Source organism: Chiloscyllium plagiosum, unplaced genomic scaffold, assembly GCF_037043375.1.
Source record: "Chiloscyllium plagiosum isolate Xiang-an unplaced genomic scaffold, Cpla_swu_hap1 HiC_scaffold_5, whole genome shotgun sequence".
NCBI lineage: Eukaryota > Metazoa > Chordata > Chondrichthyes > Orectolobiformes > Hemiscylliidae > Chiloscyllium > Chiloscyllium plagiosum.
This window is the reverse complement of record NW_028270143.1, coordinates 44,344,109-44,365,681: the sequence shown is the minus strand read 5'-3', so window position 1 is coordinate 44,365,681 and position 21,573 is coordinate 44,344,109. Positions and strand designations below refer to the sequence as shown.

The 21,573-nt window shown below is 40.3% G+C and overlaps 1 protein-coding gene and 1 long non-coding RNA gene across 7 annotated transcripts in view; one reads left to right on the top strand and one right to left on the bottom strand.

Moving 5' to 3' along the window:
- LOC122549809 (glucocorticoid-induced transcript 1 protein-like) overlaps nucleotides 1-21,573 on the top strand; it is a 233,773-nt gene that overhangs the window by 115,645 nt on the left and 96,555 nt on the right. The window lies entirely within an intron of this gene.
- LOC148149917 (uncharacterized) lies at nucleotides 1,399-14,539 on the bottom strand. Its single transcript, XR_015757180.1, has 3 exons — nucleotides 14,414-14,539; nucleotides 4,853-4,952; nucleotides 1,399-1,610 (listed from the first exon to the last, which is right to left on the bottom strand). It is a non-coding gene; the product is annotated as an uncharacterized LOC148149917 (long non-coding RNA).

Below are 21,573 nucleotides of genomic sequence, written 5' to 3'. Positions count from 1 at the left end.
TACATTTAAATTGTGTAGAAATAGGAATAGGCTAGTTGTTAAAGGTTTTTTCTTTTCCCAGAGAATAGCGAACTTCTGGAATGCTGGCTTGCGTAATGTGTGCTGACTGTGCATGTCTTCAAGAGGAAGCTGAGCCGGTTCTTGACTGGGGCAGAGATGGTATATAGAATGTAAGTGTAAAAAAGTTACAGCACATGTGATGACTGGATCTCCTAGACTGGTTTCAATCACTTGTGGCTTCATTGAGGAATTCCTTTTCTCATATTGGCTCTGATTTTCTGTTTTTACCTATGCCCGGAGATGACATGGCTTCAGGTGTGTTTGCAGTATTTAGTAGTGATGCTCCAGGCATCATGGGGGTGGGCAGGTTTGATGAATCAACCGGTATTTTGCTGCCTGTCACTATTATGTGCTTGTATGTTGATAGAAATGCCTCATTTCAAGCCCTCTCTTGAAGAACAGGGTCTTATATTTGTTGCCAATAATCTTTTGGCCTTATTTCCTTGCTGAATTATGCATCTTGCTTCATGCTTCTTCACAAGGACAGATGGGAGACAACATTGTTATTGTTGCTTTAAATCAGGCTAAGGCTTCCTTTCCATCCAGTCAACCTCTGTTAGCATGGCCTCAGTTCATGCTTTTCCATGGCGATGCAGTTGATTAAGAAGTTATGTCATAGTGTTACAAATGGCTGCTTCAGCTATTTTGAAGCAGCTCAGTTGTGACTACATCATACAGAAGTGCATTGAATAGAGCTGATTGTTCAACAAATATGAATGTTAAGTCATCATGAAATGGAAATCAAAAGGCAACCAGGATTTTCGTTATGTCCATGAATTAATGCTGCAAAATCCTTGCCCTATTAAAGTAAAGTGCATCGCTACATAGAATAAACCACCACTAACCTGATTAGTGGTGTTGATTAGTGGAGATGATGGAAAGATATGATTCTGTTAAGGCATCCCATGGGAAAGCTTTGATAAGTATAACAAACACTGTTCTGACAATACGAAGGTTTATTCCAGACTACAATGCTCTGGGATTCAGATTGTTTTTTTACCTCTTGAGTTTTGACCATGTATGATGTCATTCTGGTGTCTGAAGTGTTGCTGGTATATAACCATATCTCAACTGTTTGTTGACTACATAGTACCTGTTTTTAAAATGATCTCATCTTGCAATTCCCACATTGTATCACATGGAAATGTCAGATTTTGGAATTAGTTCAAATGTTTACTTGTTTACTTTTAAGGTGGTGTTCTGCTTGGAAACTCATCACGCAGTGAACTAAAATTTTCTTGCTAATGTTGTATACTACTCATGTTGAAATGCAGATCTACTTTTCTAAAACCAGAAGTTGTTACTATATGATGTAGAGGTTAACTTTTCTCATTATAACTTATGTTATGTAGCTGTTTTTTTAAAAGCAATTTGACCCATTATATTGAATGAAGGTATAATCTCAAATATGTTATATTTCTACAGTTCCAGAGGTTGTTTGATGTCTTTCATGTAGGACCAATGTACTCCTGTAAACAAGAGTGAGCTTTAATATGAAAACCCTTGCAGTTCATTGTCGTTCTGATTGTGCATCATCTGCCCTTGTGCACCTTAAAAAGAGAGAGAAAATATAACTTGACAGTGCCTTATTCCGTCCGTGTTCTCTTGTGTACTACCTCCAGCCCGGCACCGCCTTCCTGACCTGCAGTCTTCTTCTTGACCTCTCCGCCTCCATCCTACTCCGACCTATCACCCTCACCTTGACCTCTTTCCACCTATCACATTTCCAACTCCCCTCCTCCAAGTCCCTCCTCCCTACCTTTTATCTTCTCCTGCTGAACACTCTCTGCTCATTCCTGAAGAAGGGCCTGTGCCCGAAACGTCGAATCTCCTGTTCCCTGGATGCTGCCTGACCTGCTGTGCTGTTCCAGCAATAAAGTTTCAACTTCTGCAAAAATAGGCTTACAATGAGTAGTTTGCATTAGTAGCTGGTCATATCTCTAAAGTCTCTGCAGTTTTAACCAAAATAAAAGTGTCCAACATGGAAGAGATCAGCAAAGCTTTGTATTGATAATACTAGTCATGAAGGAGCTATAAAATAAATTGTGCAACCAAAACAATGTCCATGGAAAGTAGGAGACAACATGGGTGGTTAGAGTTTGGGTTGAACAATGCATTTGCTGCAGTGCATAGTGAGTGAAATAGCCTTTAAATGCCATTGCTGATAGGCTTAATCTGCTATATTGTTTCACATTTGCAGATCACTGGAGCCCACATTCAGCTGATTTGCCAGTTCCTGCCAAGGTTTATTCTCTGTGGACATAATTGTCTCTGCTGAGCAGATAGTTCCTCTCTGACTGTGCTTCAGCAACAGGATTACCACTGTCTGTTCTTCAGAATATAATGGCTGTCACATTGCTGTTGCTAGATCTTCAGAGAATTGTTCTGCCAAATTACAGGAATTTCCCTTTTTGTGAGCAGGCAACATTTGAATTCAAGACTTTTACATTTGGGAATCTTTATAGGAATGGATCAGAAAAAACCCTAGGGACTTGTATTCCCAGATAACATTAATCCGCCACTGATGGACAATCTGACCTAAATAATCAGAAAATAGGTTGGAAGTGGCTGTTAATATCCAACATCTTGAAGACTAATTCAATTCAGAGGTTTGAGAGAGATTAACAGTTGGTTAAGGAGGGATGAGTGAGTGAGGAGTGTGAAGAACATGGTGTAGAGTGGGTATGATGTGGCATAATGGGGTGGACTTTGCAGGAAGGCGGTGTAAAGGGGTGGCATGGGTACGTGATAGGGAAAGACAGGGTCTATGTATGGGAAAAAGGCAATTGGCATGGCTGTGAAGAAAATGGGTGAAGGAGGAAAGCAATTTTTTGTGGAGCTTGGAAGAACACAATTTTAATAGCTCCAGAAGGTGAAGGAATAGACTGTCAAAAAATATATTCTGGATCAGTGGTGCTGGAAGAGCACAGCAATTCAGGCAGCATTCGAGGACAGGCAAAATCGACGTTTTGGGCAAAAGATGCTGCCTGAATTGCTGTGCTCTTCCAGCACCACTGATCCAGAATCTGGTTTCCAGCATCTGCAGTCATTGTTTTTACCTTGTCAAAAAATATACTTCATCAAGAAGCTTCTTTTCCAATTAATCCTTTAACAAGCTTCAGTCTGCTTGGAATGTTCCAGTGCTTCATTGCTCAGGCCAGTAATAAACTAAACATTTTGTTGGGACCCAATCTCCATTCTTTATAGGAATACCCCATTGTCTTTGTGTGGATGTTTTCATGTGTGCAGTACAAAAATGCAAACATCAGGATTATTGTGGGAAACCGGAGGGTAAGTCTCCCACTTAATTTTCATTACCCTGAGTACCTGCTTTCCGTCATATGAAGGAAGTTGAAATTTACCATTTATGCTTGCTGGGGAGATATGTATAATGCATGTGCTTTTATTTTTATTACTGTGATTGTGGTGACTTAATATAGTCTCTATTGAACACCACCCATAAATTTACTTGACAAATTGCTTGTTGACCCTTGGATGGTTTGGTGGCAGTTAGTTGTTGTTGTGGACACTAAGCATCAAGCCCTCTCTTTCTTTGGAATGCATGCTTCTGAATTCTTATGGCTAAACAGAAGTCAGTTTGGCAGTCAATTCCTTGAACTATACTGTTTATGAGACTAACTCAGTATTGTAGCAGTTGCTATATAATTATTCAGATCTTGCAGTACAATATAATTTGGCTTCAATCCTTATAACTCTGTTAAGTGTTTTGGAGTGCCTTTCTAATTTAAAGGCACAGAGTAGGTGCAATTGTTGTTGAAATTGTTTGAGCTTATTAATACTGTATGCAAATAACTAATTTTATTTCATTGCCAGTACATGTTTAGTATTCAGGCAGGGAACACAGTAATCACAGTATCATTTTTTTTGTATTATGTGTTTTGATTTTCTTTGATCAAGTCTGGGTATTGCTACTGAGGCCAATATTTATTGCCTATCCCTAACTGCTCTGGAGAAATAACTGCCTGAAATAATTTTAATATTTAGAGATGGGTTCTGTATTACAATAGTGCACTTTACAACAACTTATTCCTTTTTTATTTTACCCTTTAAAGACAAGGTGCTATCAGTTTATATAATTTGAGATAGTGTATATTTAAGTTCAAAGGGCAGATTTTCTCCTTCCCTGTTCCAAATAGAACTGTTTTTTTTAAAAAAAAGCATTGGAGAAAATGAACATTAATGATTTTCTCAAGTCTGTTTTTTTTTAATACTTACTGTTGCTTCTAAATTTCCTTTGGCTTTTCTGATGTTTTTACCCAACTACACCCGAGAGGCTGCAGTTGTATTAAGTACCTGCAGGTGTCTCTGCATGGATTTCCTCCAATAACATGTTGTGAACATCTAGAGTAGATTGCTTCCATAAAAATGTCATTGCTGCTTCCTGAGCTGCTCTGTCATTCCTTACTCTTGACAAAAAGCTGGTATTGATAAGTGAGGGATTTAACTTTTGCTTTTTTGAATTAAGTAGTTTTCCAGCATAAGAACTTGGTGAATGCTTTTATTTTGTGATTCAACATACACCAGTGTTACTACCAATCCAATGTTTGGATTGTGGCACATTTGGGGAGTTGGGAAAATACCTACAAGGCTTCTTGCAATTGCTGAAGAAATTGATCTCATCATTGCTAGAGTCAGTATCAAGCGTATCCTATCAAAAGGCATAAATACTCCACTGTTCTCTCTGTGTGCAACTGCTACATCCTACCTTGAATAAAAAGAACAAAACTAATTCAGCCCCATATTTACTGCTATTTCTGAACCAAACACATACTTGTTTTTAATCTTCATCCATCTCCCAATTTTCATCATGGCGTTGCTCTTTACCAATCCTTCCAAGACCAGCAGCAGCAAGTATGAGGCAATCGAAGCAACTTGCAAAGGATATTGAAACAGACAATAAAAGACTTATAAATTGTTGTCTGTGAAATATTCTTATACAGATAGTTTGACCAGTTTATTACTCATAAAACGCATTCACCCGGTGTTCTTACTGTGTGAGACAAACAAAAGACTGTGGCTCAACTTATTAAAGAAAACACCTCTTATGCAAAAAATAGGATAATGTTTTTGAAAAATGGACTCAGGGTCTTAATAAGAAGGTGGGTCTGACACAGTGTATTCACCGGCTGTGTCTTTGCTGAGGGAATGGCTGCTAGCAGTTGCTTCTTATTCTCCCTTTCTGAGCCCTTCTGAAATGGTGCATTGGCCATGCTAAATTGTTCTACAGTCCAGAGAGTTGCAGGATAGGTGGGTTATAGGGATTAGATGTGGGATGCTCTTTAATGGGAAGGTGCAGACACGATGGCCAAATGGCCTCTTGCACTAGGGATTCTATGATTCAGCCAATGAGGCCACAGGATAAGGGTCATAACATCTAATGTAGTTAGGCCAAGGTGTACCCATACCCTTACCAAGATGTGACTACTCCACCATGCCAAGGGGTCTGTCTGGAACTGGAAATACACAAATATAATGTCTCTCCCTATTGTTTTGGCAGAATACTTCTCCTTGAGCATCAGGTCAGAGCAACTCTCTCATTGTTAAGGTCGAGCATTTCAATTCAACATGTATGGCAGATCTGGGCTGTTCATTGTTTGCTTTTGATCTGTGGTAACCGTGGCCTTTTTACATTCCATCAGACCTTACTTGCAGAAACTGTTTAGCCAATTTTATGTTGGGCCTAGTTGCTAAGACTATTGGCTATTTGGTAATAAAATGTATCGTGAGACAATAGTAAGGACAAATGTTAACCCATTACAGATAGATATTATGATACTATAATGGAAAATAAGGAAGCATTAACTTTGTTAAACAAATATTTCATAAGCCTTCTCAGAATAGAGGTTGAGAACAGCATTCTTGAATTTAATGGAACTAAAAGGTGGGCAGGGTACCTCATGGATTTAATACAGGATGTGAAAGTAAGAAAAGGCTAACGAGAAAAGTAATGGGATTTATGATTGACAAATCTCCAGAAACAAGGAATAGTTGAGGAAATAGCATATGAATTAGGCATTAATCCCATTAGATTGGAAAATTGCAAATGTAATTATTATTTTAAAAGTGGGAGAGAGAGAGAGAGAGAGAAAGAGAGATGAGAAAAAAAACTGACCCCTCAGTTGTGGGAAGTGACTGGAACTGATGATTGGTGTTAGATAATTTGAGGACTTGAGCAACTTCTGTTGGATTGGTCCGATTTGCCTAATTTACTTCAGTTTTGTTTGAGAAAACCACTATGATAATGGACATGAGGAGAGATCAATGGATTTTAAAAAAAATTTAGATCATTGTGCCACAGGAAAGAACATTAATCTCAGAAGGCGTTGTAGTGTAGCTTCCTGGAATAATGACTGGGCTCAAGATGTTAAACTATAGAAATAGTTTGCAACTGACCTCATCTGGGTCCACATAGATTCCTCAGAAGTGTAACATTTGATATTTAACATGACCTTTTCTGGGTACTCCCACAGGTTCCTGTCAAAACTTGCTGAGGCCCACACTTCTGAGACTTTTAGTTCAAATAGTTATATAGCACTGATATTGGGCTGTGACATTTGCAAGGAGGTATTGTCTGTGCGGACCTGTGGTATTCGTCTCTTATCTTCCACCCCATGACTGTTAAGAAGTCAGTGTAAGTTAGGTAATATTGGGTATTAGGCTGCATTTATTGTAGAGAGATGAATTTGTTTCATGGAATTTTGGAAATAAGAGCAGGGATGGGCCATTTGGCACTTTGAACTTGCTTTATGTTGAACTAGATGGTCTTGCTAACGCTTTATACAATTGTAGGAAGACATCTTTCCTCTTTTACTTAAATCATGTAGTTGTAAATGCCAGCATTACCATTTGCCTTCCAAATTGCTTTCTGTCCCTACATGTTAGCTTTCTTTGACTCATGAGCAAGGACATCTAGGCATCTTTGGACTTCAATGCTTCCTAATCCCTCACCATTGAAGAAATACTCTGCAGTTCTGTTTGGTTTCTCTCAGTATCTTAAGTAACCAATGAGAGTATTATACAATACATTCCAAGAATGCATCTTGCACAAGATTAAAGTTAATTGGTCTTACTCAGTTTGTATGTGGATTGAAGTCCCTGTTTTACTCTTATTACAAACATCTCCAATTTCCTGATTGATACCATACATACATTCTAGTAGAGTCAAAGGTCACTTCTGACAAAAGTTCGGCATTCTGTGATACAAACGAAAGCAAATGAGACCTCCTAAACTAGTTTCAATCACCTGTAGCAGTTAGACAAGAATTTTCCGGTTATTTCTCTAATTGCTCTAGTTCTCTTTTTTTTTTGTGGAGTTTTCCCCAGTCAAAGTGAATGCAGCCTTGACTTGAGACCAGTTTCATTAAATTATATGTAATGTATTAAACATCAAAGCAATTTCAAACACGTTTTGCAAGATGTGAAAACAGAACAGACTGTAAACATTCTTTGTAGGGAAGGTTAATTATTTTCTTTTGGTATCTCGAGTTAAGATCAATGTCAACATGTGATATCAAAACAATTGCAGAATTCTGGAAGGGTATTTAATATTGTTTGTATAAGGCTGCATTTTTTTAAACTGTAGAAGTGATTGACAAGAGCAGAGCCTGTCTGTACATGTCTAAACGGTGTAGATGAACCTGTTGGACTCGAGTGTATTGACGTCCGGTAATTAATTCTGCAAAGCTATTAAAATTGCGCTGAAGGAAGAAAACTCAATATTGCTCAGTTACATATGGTTGCTAGCCATAAGTTGCAGTTGCGAGTAACTTCAGTTATGTGGATAGTTTGGAGAAACTGCCAGCTAAGTATCAATGTCAGGGAGTTTCATGGGGGCATTTCTCTCAATCAGATCTAGTGAGGTTTATCTCCATTCTGCACTGCTCACCTTGTTAACGTGGATAAGTGGTAAGGTTATCCATTTTGGTCAGAGGACTAGAACAACAACTTATTCCCTAAATGGAGAGAAACTTCAGAGTGCTTTGGTGCAGTGCTTAGTTATCTCCATGCATGAATCTAGAAGACTAGTACACAGGTTCAGCAGGTAAAGACAAAAGCAAATGGAACTTTGGCATTTATTGTGAAAGGATTAGATTGCAAAAGTAGGGAAATGTTGATGCAATAGTACAAGGCCTTATTGAGACTGCACCTGGAGTGTTGCATCCAATTTTGGTCCCCTTAAGGAGGAATATAGATGTTTTGAAGGCAGTTCAATGAAGAGAATAAGCAGTTTAGGTCTATACTCTGCAGTTTAGAACAATGAAAGGAGATCTAATTGTGGGTGGCACGGTGGCACAGTGGTTAGCACTGCTGCCTCGCAGCGCCAGAGACCCGGGTTCAATTCCCGACTCAGGCGACTGACTGTGTGGAGTTTGCACGTTCTCCCCGTGTCTGCGTGGGTTTCCTCCGGGGGCTCCGGTTTCCCCCCACAGTCCAAAGATGTGCAGGTCAGGTGAATTGGCCATGCTAAATTGCCCGTAGTGTTAGGTAAAGGTAGCGGTATGGGTGGGTTACGTCTCGGCGGGTCGGTGTGGACTTGTTGGGCCGAAGGGCCTGTTTCCACACTGTAAGTAATCTAATCTAATCTAATCTGAAGAATACAAGTTGCTAAAGGGGATTGATGGAATACACATAGAAAATATGTTTTCTTATCTGGGCAATCTAGAACAAGAGATCATAGTTTTAAGATAGGAGTAGCACATTTAAAACAGACCTCTCGAATTAACTACCCCAGAGTACAGTCAGGAAATGTAAGGAGGAGATAGACTTTTAATTAGTAATTGATTGGAAGTTTATGGAGAACAGGCAAGAAAGTCGAGTTGATGCTGAGATGAGATAAGCCATGATTTTGTCAAATGATGGAGCAAGCTCTCGTGGTTGAATTGCCTACTCCCACTCCTTGTTCTTACGTTCGTATATGTGCACCATGCCTGCATGGTGCCTGCTTAATACTATTGTGAGCTCACCAACAGGAGAAGTACTCGCCACTGCCAGGATGACTGGTTTTATATACGAAGACTAATTTTGCACCAGGTTACGTACTACCAGGTGGGAGCTGCTCTTTGCAGAATGCAGTGAGAAGGGAATGCAAAAGAAAGGCTACTGAAGGCATCTGAATGGCATAGGTAACACTTTGTTGTCCTTTCTGGTTATCATTGTAATTGCAGCAATAAGAATCAAGTGCCACAGGCTACTTGACCTGAATACCATACCATCATAGACTACTCTTTGTCTAATGTTCAGCATCACACAACATCTACTCATTATCAACATGGTGCATGACATGCTCGAAAGCCTTCAGACAATTGAAAGCATAACTTCTATTGAACAACAGCAAAAGTGAAGGAAAAACGACCAAAATCAGCATCTTGAAAATAATGAGGGCTACTTGGCATTCAAGCAATAGCAAATATGCAGTCAATGAGTGATCAGTGCACCCAGTTCACATCTGTTGGAAGTGGGCATCGCCTAACTCAACTCCTGTCTGGCCTATTGCACTTGATACTGCATTGCTCTATCCTGTTGGAAGCAATGCTGCTTAGTGTCCTTATTCTCCTCCTCAGAAGACTGTTGCTGCTGTCCCATCACTTCAGCATTCATCATATCCTCTTTCCCCCATTCCATTTGTGCAATGCACAGCATGCAAGGTTTTATGCGGTTCTCTCTGTCTGCACTGTATTGCACGGCTGCTCTTAGACTGATCCAAGCAATGAAACCTCAAATTTGATTTCTGCTCCATAATGACCCTAGTTGAAGAATAGGCTACATTACATCTATGCTTAGCCTCAGTCAGAAGGAATCATCAGCCATAGTTGCAGATGGTAGCCCTTCTCTCCTTCAGTGACCATCCTTGTAAAATATCTGCCTCTTGAAATGAAGCAGAAACATGGGAATTCTCAAAGAAGTAAACACCATATAACTTCTAAGGTACCTGGCTCAGACTTCTAAGATATGGCATCAGTAAGCACATACAAATAATACATTGATGGAATGGAATGTTTTAATATTGATGAAGTCTGGTGCATTGTTATATGGTGCATTTGCAATTAGAATTAGTTTCAAAAGCAATGATGATTCTGCATGTCTTTTTCTTCCTTGCACTCTTCATTGACTCCATCAGTACAGAACCTCCATGTGCCTCCACCCAACTCTTTCATTTAAATCATCATTTCTCACATTATCCCTGAGCCTCAGTCCTAAAGCTTAGCCATGCAAACCATTATGCTACACAATTTGAAGCCAGCATGGTTGTGACTGTCAATGACCACAGTAGGCCTCAGTCCAACTATGAGCCATTCCTCTGACTAACTTGGATGAGCCTGACTGATATCTGATCTCTGTGTAGCTCTCTGGCTGACTAATCCCAATTCAACGTAGTGTTTGCATTGGTTCTCCAGGACTGATAGTGGCCCACCCCCTATCCTGTAGTGCCCCAGATCCCCTGAACCTGATCAGCCCATGTGGCTTGCTGACTGTGTTCAAGTCACTGGACTGAGATTATCCTTGACTGATTGTGGTGAAAACCCTTGACTTGACTGAGGACTTTGAAACATGACAATTTGGCTGAAGCATGCAGTTTGTTGCATAAGCTGCTGGCACACACTGTAGTTGTGACATTGATGTAACACAGCACCCCGACAGCGACATTTCCAGACCCTTGACTGATCACTGCTGACAATTATGACAAGCTGCCTAGCTTTGTGCTAAAAGGCCTGCCAAGATAAATGCACTTTGAGCCTTTAAGTTTGGAATGAGTTGGAAAAGGGCAAAATGGAAAGGCAGAGATGTTGTGAGCATCAAATAGGTACAAACTTGGTGAGCACAAAAAACAATCAAGGAGTCCCAAGCTGCACCCTGGTCTAGTCCATGACATGGGCAATTGCCATGGAAAGTGGTTGGAGACTAAAACATTGAATATTTTCAAGAAAGAGGTAGATATAGTTCTTAGTGCTAAAGGGGTCAAATGATATAAGGAGAAAGTGGGAATAGGATACTGAATTGCATGATCAGCCATGATCAATTCAATTGTAGAGCAGGCTTAAAGGACCAAATGGCCTACACCTATTCCTATCTACTATGTCTCTACATTTGTCTCTGTTTACAAAATGGCTTGGCAGCAGCATTACAAGCAAAGGTGCTTGTGTGCTCCAAAGTGCATAGTTGTATCTTGGAGTGAGTCAGAGACATACCATGAGGATGTAGTGATGCTGATGCATGTGTGATGCCAACCTTTGTGACTGGGGCTGCAAGCAGCTGCTGCTGAGATATTTGGTGACTGTTGTCCAAGTGTGATGAAATTTGTCTTTAAGAGGATTTACTCCTTCCTGCTTCTCTTGAAGAGAAATGTTGTAAGTTTGGTGGTGAGGTGTCTGCTCTAATGAAAGCAGAGTAAATAGCTTTGGGATTTAAAAAAAAATTAGACAAAAAAAGCAAGCGTGGTTGGAGTGAGGCTCACATGGACACAGGGTTTTAGTTTTGCTTTCAGTTGTTGAAGTTGGGGTTGTTAGAGTTGAAGCTGTTAGATACAGCTCTCTCTCTGCTGCTGCAAAAGGCTTGAGCTTCCTCTCTCTGCTGCAGGATTCATCCTATCAGGTTTCCCTTTCTCCTGGACTGGAAATAGCACATGAGCAAATCTGTTTTGCCGAATTTGCCTTTGCCAGGGGTGTCTTTATGGGATGGTGCTAAATTGGAACAGTTGATGAATAGTAGCTAAATAATATTTTGTTAAGTATTTCAATAGTTATTGTTGTGCTAATTCTTTATATTTTGTTTGTGTTTTGACCGTGGTGCAAGAATAAAGTGTGTTTTGCTTAAAGCCTAGTAGTTTGACCAATTAAATTGCATCTGGAATGCAGCACTTTACACTTTCCTTTATTAAGATAAAAGTTAGGGTCTAGCCAATCTCCCTGATATATCTTGAGGGGGGTTCAGTCTGGTTCATAACACAAGACAAACCCAGATGAGCAAGCTGCGACCTGGAGCTGCCAGAGACCTGCCCAGACTTTCATGTTGGGAATTGTTCCAGTCTAGTTTCTTACTGATGTAGCAGAATAGCAATCCTCGCATAAATGAGGCTAGATTAGATATGAAATACATATAAATGCATGCAAATAGGCCTCTTGCTGCTCACTACCAAGATTTTCATGTCCCTCTTCAAAATCTGGTAGCAGAATTTGACTTTTATCTCTGTTGAGAATCTCACTTTTCCGATCTCTCCATATTTTCCCAACTGACTTGTCATTGCCTACGTAGTTCAGAGGCTGGGAAAATTCTGCCCCAAGTTCCATTCCAAAACTAGAACATATGATGCCAGGCTGACATTCTAGTGCAGCACTGAAAGTGCACTGCACTGACAGAGGTGTTGTCTTCATTGAAACATTAAAATGCATCAAACAGAAGCTCCATCTGCTTGGGTAAAAGGTCACATAGCACCATTTCAAATGAGAGAAGGAGTTATCTCTGCTGTTATGGCCAGTATATCCATCATTCAGCATGGTATAAAACAAGTAATCAGGTTATTTCTCTTCGCTGTTTCAAGTTTGTTTACCACATGTCCAACATTGTAACAGTGACCACCCAAAAGAACTTTATTGGCCCTCAAATGCTTTATGATACCTGGTGGTCATGAAAAATTCTTTGTAGGCGCAAGTTCTGAATTAAGCTTGCTACAACAGTCGGACTGGTTTACCATATTGAATAATTCCCTTGTGGAATGAATGAATTTTTACTGAAAAGAATGAATTATTTCTGAGGGTGTGGTCACTAAATACTAAATCAAATTGTCTTTGATCATGTAATTATTTAAAGCAGTGCTTCCCACACGTTTTCTAACTGTGGGTCCTTCTAAATGCTTCAAAGGTAATCTAGCGCATGGTCAGTTCACTCATTTGGCTGGATGGCTGGTTTGTGTTGCAGAGTGACACCAACAGCATGGGTCCAATTCCCTCACTGTCTAAAGTTACTACGAAAGACTCACCTTCTCAATTTTGCCCCTCAGCTCTGCTTAAACTACCACCCGTCATCTCTGTCTGTCTAATGCGAGAGTAGCCCTATGGTCCAGTGGGTCTATGGTGATGCTACATTTATTTCTATAGTGAAGCCCAAGATAAGTGCCAGGTTAGCCAATCAGAATAGCTAAGAACTCTGCCAGTTTCCAAACTTTCAGGGAAATAGAAATCATTTCCTGGCTGGAGTTTCCTCTCGATTGTTGCCATTGCGGCCTCAGATCTTGCAAACGATTGGCCTGTGACTCCAGTGAGGTATGCAGCACTTTGTTATGAAATCCTTATTTAAATTTGTTTGGAATTTGAAAAGCATTCTATAAATACAATTACTTTACTTCAATTCTGTAATAAAAATAAGTACAGTGACTAATCCTTTGCAGATTTTTGGGATTAATTTTGTCTGGTGCTTTATTTTGAGTAAGAGCAAGTATTGTTGTTTTCTTAGATTTATAAGAGTCATTAACCTCTGTTATCGATTAGTTGAAATACCAACTTTTCAGGCATTCTCATTATTTTTATCAATATGAGAAAACTTTTCTCATTATCCTTTTGAACTGTTACAAGATGAATGTATATATAATATATTTAAATTCAGTCATGGGATGAGAGCATTGCTGGCTAGTCCAGCACTTATTGCTCCTCCATAAGCCCTAGTTAAGAGTCAGCCACATTGCTGTGGGTCTGGAGTCAGATATAGGCTAGACCAGGTAAGAATGCCTGTTTCCTTCCTTAAAAGACATTAGTGAATGAGATAGGTTTTTACTAACAATGGACATCGATCAACATGGTCATCATTAGACTCATAATTCCATAGTTTTAAAAATTGAATTCACATTCCATCATCGTCTGTGGCTGGGTTAGAACCGTATCCCCAGAACAATATCTACATCTCTGGATTAACTCTGGGCAATACCAGTAAGCCATCATCTTGCCATGGTGACCCAGTGACACCCATAACATTGTCACACGAAATAAGCAAGCTTTCTTAGCAGGAAAGAAAATTGTGGCAACTCAAGTACCTGGACCAGTGAACACTACTGTGAGAGAAATACGAAGCTGCTAACTAATGTATCCAGCTTAAATGGGAGGGAAGACTGATTAAGAAGAAATGTGTAATTAATGAATTCTACCTGAAAAAAATTTAAAAGCCAATATAGCAATGGAGAGGGTCCAAAATTGAAGCTAAAGAAACTCATGACTCACGACATTTTACATATCAAGAGAGTGATTTGAGGTATTTTGTCTTCGCATAATTGCATAAAGTGAAAATACCTTCTCTCATAACAGGAGTAATAACAGATTACCCATATTATGCATAATGAGACTATTACCTGAATTGGTTTGCTTCATCAGGAGTCAAAACAAAGGCCAGTGAATTTTGCATCTTCTCATCCAACTGACTTATTCTGCAGTAAAGGTTGCAGAGACTTCTGTGCAGGAGTGGTGCTCCAGATGTTTAAAGTTGACTACGAAGGCACAATCATCAGCACAAAATGGAAGGCTGCCAAAGGAGAAGAATATTCATTTTGAACAGCAGTAATTAATAGTGAAACTGCAAGCCCAGTTGCTCAGTGTCAACTCAGTTTAATAATGAAAGAGGAAGTTTTAACTGATATTCAAACTGGAATTAAAATAAGATTTGTAGGGTGATTTTAATTTGCAATTTTCTCTTCTTAAAACCAACTGTGAGTAACCTAGTAATGGAAGAGGAGTTCAGTTGCTTTATTTTTAGTAATATTTTGACTTCCAACAGCAAGAGTTCTTCATGTAAAGTTGAAGTTTGTGTTTTCATGTTCGGACAAGTTTTAGAGGCGCAGAGCAGAATATCCTGCTCCTTGAGTGGCATGGGCAATAGCAAGAAAGTTGAGAAAACATAGAAAAATTTGATTCTTAAAATTGAGGAAAGGAATTCTGGTTCTCCCCTTTAGGGTTTTAGCTGTGAGTTCTGAGTATTCTTAATGAGCAATTACCTTATTTTCATGTATTTGCATCTTCTTATTAGCTGCAATTTTAGCTTTTTTTTAGAAAGAGCTTTGGTACTGAAAGGTTTTCTGGATGTCAAATCAGAACCTGGCAATGTCTCTTATGAAGCCTATGGGACATCACACCCATGAAGCATCAGGAAAATGCTAACAGGGAGAGATGGAACAAGAAGAGATACTGAGAGGATTGACCCCTCAGCCATCTGGAACTGTAACAAGCTGGGGAACCTTCCCTGAGAAAATGGATGATGCCAATTTGTGACATGAAGGGCAGGTTATCTGGCTTGTCTGGACCTTCATCCAATTATTCCTTCACAACAATGTCCTTACATGCTCCAGGGCCACCATTCCCTTCAACTCTTTATCCACACAAATGGGTGATGCCAAACCTCCAGCCCCACAGTATCGTTGTTGTTGATTTCGTATTAACTCTCATATTAGTTTAGTCCTTCAGGAGTTCACATGGAACACATGGATGCATATGAATGTCAGGTTGCTTGGCACACAGAGGCAGCCATACGTATCTCTGTAATCAACACAGGATGGATCTTATAGCTGTTACCTTATTTGCTGACATACTTTTCATTTGGAGATTGACAACATCAGTGGCCAGCATAGCTTGTTTGCACAGAGGGAGAGGCATGCAACATTTCATGGTTTGAAGCAATGAACAGTCAAGAGGTTGGGCATGTTGCTGTGCTGTTGTCAATTTCACACCTACAGAATGTGTAAGTGGCTTATGCAACAAACAAGCTGCATGTGCTTTAACCATATAGCCATTTGTGTTAGTCACACAGTATCTAATGGACTCAAGCAAACCACTGTCACAGGCAGTCAAGAGATGATCTGATTCCAGCCCAAGAAGTGGCTTGTTGTTTCCTGCAGTGTGTGAGTATGAACTACAGAGAGCAGGAAGGCTTACTTTGGATGAATGAGGTCAATGAGAGTTGTTGAGTAGACATGATGCACAGAATAATGAGAGTTGTAGTCTTGGTGGGATGAGTGTACAGTGACAGAGTTAGAGCGTATAGTGGCCCTGTGAATTTTCAGTAACAGGGAAGAGATGATGGCACTTACTCTTGCACAACACAAAAGATTATTAACTTTCTCCCTGCGTTGCTGTGCACTGTGTTTCACCCAGCACCTGGGCTGCTATCTCTGTTCAGGCTGGCGGAGTCGAGTAGGTAGAATTTCTCTTGCCGGTTAGAAGGTAAAAGCACTGCTGTCCTCTCTACCAACTCACCTGTGTTGGCAAACAGAGGAACAAATTTGCCTATCTGCACCATTTCCTTTGGGATAACTTCAGGATCACATTGTGAAGGGTAGTTCCTGGCTGGCAGTGTTTGAAGTAGCTGGGTTTTAAAATGTGACATCAGCAGTGTACATTGCAAAGTGTTGGCAGCAGTGGACACTTTTCTCCAGAAGCATGATTCAGTGAGGTGGGTACTGGAGAACCTGATTACATGTTTAATGAGCTGATAAACAAAAGATTACATGAGAAGAGTTGATGTGGGCCATGGCAGGCTGCCTGATATGAATCTCACCCAAAAGTAACACTTCACCCAAAAATGAGAAAATTCAGTCCACAGTTTCAAATTCTGAATTGAGGTATAATTGTGCAGCTTTTTTTTGTTTTCTTGAGCAGTCGCTGTTCCCTGGCCATGCTGTGCTGCAGGTTATTGGCACATGCTGATTACTAATGCTGAGAAATAATCTGTTGGTTTATTGAATTGCCAATTGCCAATTTTGTCATTGTGGTAAAATGGCCTTTCTCGCAGGACTTAATTTTAGCTGCATGCTAGGCTCTAATGCTGGAAGCAGGTTGCAATTGCATTGCAACTGTGGCATTGATGGTAAACCAATAGATTGGATTGACAACGCAAGCTGCAATGTAGAGTGCATCTTAGATCACCTTTGTTTTGTATTACCTGCTGTAATATTGGACTAAAACATTAATATGATTGTATATTTCTTACTATCTATGTAAGGCAAGTTGAAAAACATTTTTTAAAATATAGCTTGTTGGACTTGATTATATTTAAATTTCACTTCAGATGTATGGTAGGATCAACATTCTACAGATTAATGGTTTATCAGATGATCTGGCAAGATTGATAAAGATGAAATAAGACTGAATTGAATTTGATTTTCTCAGCTAGCTATTTAGCAAGAATGAGTATACACTTCATTAATTTTCTCAGTTACTTTATTAAGCGGATGATCTTATACACAAGTCTGTCACTAGGGAGGATAAAGGACTTTAGATTAGATTAGATTAGATTACATTACAGTGTGGAAACAGGCCTTTCGGCCCAACAAGTCCACACCTACCCGCCGAAGTGCAACCCACTCATACCCCTACATTTACATTTACCCCTTACCTAACGCTACAGGCAATTTAGTATGGCCAATTCACCTAACCTGCACATCTTTGGACTGTGGGAGGAAACCGGAGCACCCGGAGGAAACCCACGCAGACACGGGGAGAACGTGCAAACTCCACACAGTCTGTCGCCTGAGGCGGGAATTGAACCCGGGTCTCTGGCTCTGTGAGGCAGCAGTGCTAACCACTGTGCCACCGTGCCGCCCACAAATCCCAAGATTTAGATATCTTGGGATGTTTGTTTAAAACAGGCATGGCAATGCATTAAAGATATCTATGTTTTTTTTTATATTTAACTGGCACCTGAAAAGATTAATTACAGCTTTGCTTAAATCTAATAGTTGAAACTTTATTGCTGGAACAGCACAGCAGGTCAGGCAGCATCCAGGGAACAGGAGATTCGACGTTTCGGGCACAGGCCCTTCTTCAGGAATGAGCAGAGAGTGTTCAGCAGGAGAAGATAAAAGGTAGGGAGGAGGGACTTGGAGGAGGGGCGTTGGAAATGTGATAGGTGGAAAGAGGTCAAGGTGAGGGTGATAGGTCGGAGTAGGATGGAGGCGGAGAGGTCAAGAAGAAGACTGCAGGTCAGGAAAGCGGTGCCGGGCTGGAGGGATCCGGCTGAGACAAGGTGGGGGGAGGGGGGATGAAGAAACTGGTGAAGTCCAAGTTCATCCCCTGTGGTTGGAGGGTTCCCAGTCGGAAGATAAGACGCTCCTCCTCCGACCGTCGGGTTGTTGTGGTTTGGCGGTGGATGAGTCCAATGACCTGCATATCCTCGGTGGAGTGGGAGGGGGAGTTGAAATGCTGTGCTACAGGTTGGTTGGGTTGGTTCGTCCGGGTGGCCCAGAGGTGCTCTCTGAATCGCTCCGCAAGTAGGCGGCCTGTCTCCCCAATATAGAGGAGGCCACACCGGCTGCAGCGGATGCAGTAGATGATGTGGGTGGAGGTGCAGGTGAATCTGTGGCGGATATGGAAGTTTCCTTTGGGGCCTTGGAGAGAAGTGAGGGGGGAGGTGTGGGCGCAAGTGTTGCACCTCCTGCAGTTGCAAGGGAAGGTGCCGGGAGTGGAGGTTGGGTTGGTGGGGGGTGTGGATCTGACAAGGGAGTCGCGGAGGGAGTGGTCTCTACGGAAAGCTGATAGGGGAGGGGAGGGAAATATATCCTTGGTGCTGGGGTCTGTTTGGAGGTGGCGGAAGTGACGGCGGATGATGCGCTGTACATGGAGATTGGTGGGGTGGTAGGTGAGGACCAGTGGGGTTCTGTCCTGGTGGCGGTTAATAGTCCAAACATACAAACAAGGAATGGGAATAGGCCATTCAACTCCTTAAACTGTTTCCACATTTAGTAAGATCATAGATGATCTGGTTGTATTTTCAAATCCCCATTCCTTCCTACCCCTGAAAATAAAAAAAAATAGTCCATCTACCTCTGCCTTAAACAAAGTCAAGGTGTTGCCTGCACACCTTTTTAGGAAGAATTCCAAAGACTCATGATCCTTGCAGCGAGAAAAAAATTATCTCTTCTCTGTTTTAACTGGGTGTCCCCTGTTCTTTTTTCAACAGTGACACCTAATTTTAGATTCTCCTTAGAGTATTCTCTTCTAGGTCTTCTCTTCATACAATCCAGGACCCCTCAGGACTTTTATGTATTTCAATCAAATAGCTTTTTATTCTCCTAAACTCCTGTGGATACAAGCCAAGCCTGTCTAACCTTTCCTCTGAGAGACAGCCTTCCCATTCTAGTTGTTAGTCTGGTAAACCCTCTCTGAACTATTTCCAGTGCATTTATATCCTTCCTGATATAAGGTGACCATTGCTGTGCAAAACTTAGCATAAGCTTCCTATTTCTGTATTCAGTTCCTCTCATGATGAATAATAACATTCAGTTTCCTAATTGTTGTATCTTCATACTAACGTTGTGTGATTTATGAACTGGAAAGTCCAAATCCCCATACACCATAAAGCTCTGCCTTACATTTTAGATAATTTGCTTTCTTATTCTTCCTTCCAAAATGGACAGTTTTACATTTCTCCATATTATACATTATTTGCTAGCTCTTGCCCATCTATTTAACTTCGTTATCTATCTTTGTATTATCGAACATTTGGCAACCGTACTTTCTGTTCTTTATCCGTCATTTTTATAAACTGTTGAGATACCTGCATCCATCCTCAGATTCATCATTCCTATATTTTTTTAACCTGTAACAGACTTTATGCCTACTCTCTGCTTTCTGTTAGCTAACTAACAATCTATCCATGCTAATATGCTACCTGGTACACTATGAGCTTCTATTTTCTGCGCTAATCTTCAGTCACTTCATTAAATGCCTTCTGGAACTATTATGATTGTGAAGTGTCTGTTCAGATTTTCAAATGTTGTATAAGTTGTTTTCCAACTACACTGCAAAACTTTAAGGACCTTTGCATATGAAGAAAAGGAACCGTCATTAATCATATACTTTGCTTGGAATGTGTTTGTCAATATACTTTAAGGGCTACAATTTCTGATGGTTACTAGATGCTGACAATTTATTATGGTGATATGTTTATTTTTCTAACTTTTGTCTGTGGATGCTATTAACAGATTTAATGGTGCTGTTTACCTTCTTGAAATCTTACATCTTAGATGGAGGTCTTTTGACTTAGCACGTTTGTGCTAGTCTTTGAAAGAGCTATTCAACCAATCCCATTGCTTTGGAGAATGATCATTTTGTATTCTAGACACTCATGACTGATGTAAAAGTAAAAGAATGCTGGAAATCTGAAACACAAACTGAAAATGCTGGAGAAACTCTGATCTGTGCAGACAGAAGCTGAATTAACATTTAGAGACAAATATGACTTCTTCGACACAGATGCTGCCAGACCTCCTGAGTTTCTGCTACATTGTCTGTTTTTGATCCATAACTGATGACTTGTTGCACAATACTGCCCCACCAGACAACTTACAGCTATATTAATGTATGTATAATGTTCCTTACTTCCTGTGACCTGTTTTGAAATGGATTAGAGGAACCTGAGCAGAGAGCATACAAAGTGGGCAGGAATTCAAGGGAAGGGAAGGGGGCTTAGCAGTTTGGCAGGCAAATGCAATCTCAAATTTAAGGTGGTTGAAGGAGCCTATTTTGGAATGAGGAAGAAAGTTACCAAGCAGATACCTGGAGAATTATGTATAATTTTGTACTCTTACTTGAGGAATGTGGTTGTATTGGAGGCAGTTCAGAGGAGGCACACTAGATTAATTGCAGAGATGAGGGGATAGTCTTATGAAGAGAATTTGAGCAGTTTAGGCCTATATTCTCAGGAAATCAGAAAAATAAGAGATCTAATTGATGTATATAAAATACTAAAGGGGATTGCCAAAGTTGACGTAGACCTCTTGCGGGGCAGTCTGGAATGAGAGTTATAGTTTTAAGTTCAGGGGTAACAGATTTAGATAAAGATGAGAAATTACTTTTCTCAAAAGGCTGTGAATCCATGGAATTTACTACCCCAGAGTGTGTGAATGCTGGGACATTGATTAAACTTAGGATTTTTAATTAGTAATGGGTTTAAGGGTTATGGACAGCTGGCAGGAAAGTGGAACTGAAGCCAAGATGGAGTCAGCCATGATTGTGTGAAATTGCAGAGCAGCCTCGAGGGGCTGCCCACACCTGCACAGAGTTTTATGCTATGGTTGGAAAAATATTTCTAATGACTGGGCTAATTGAATAGCCACTAATGGAAGGGTAGCAAGGGGAAGACTGGTCTTCAAAAAACAGGTTGTGTACATATAGGCATACAGGTGCAGCCAGTTCTTCTATAACATGATAGTTGTGTTCTTATGCAACTCCGTGTTACAGAAAAATCGCGCTTTAGAAATGGTGTTTAAAGCCATTACAGCCAACACACGTTTTAAATGTTCACGTTACAGCAAATTTGCTTTGACAAAATGTACATTATAACAGAATGACCTGTACACGAGGCTGATGCAGATTGTTGCAAGGCTTTAAAGCAAGTTGAAAACCTATTGCTGGAGCATCCTGTGTGCAGAAAATAAATCGATAACTTAAAGCATGATTTTAATGAACGTGGTCATAGGTGAGTTTGCATGAATATAAAAAAACTGCATTAGGTTACAAAATG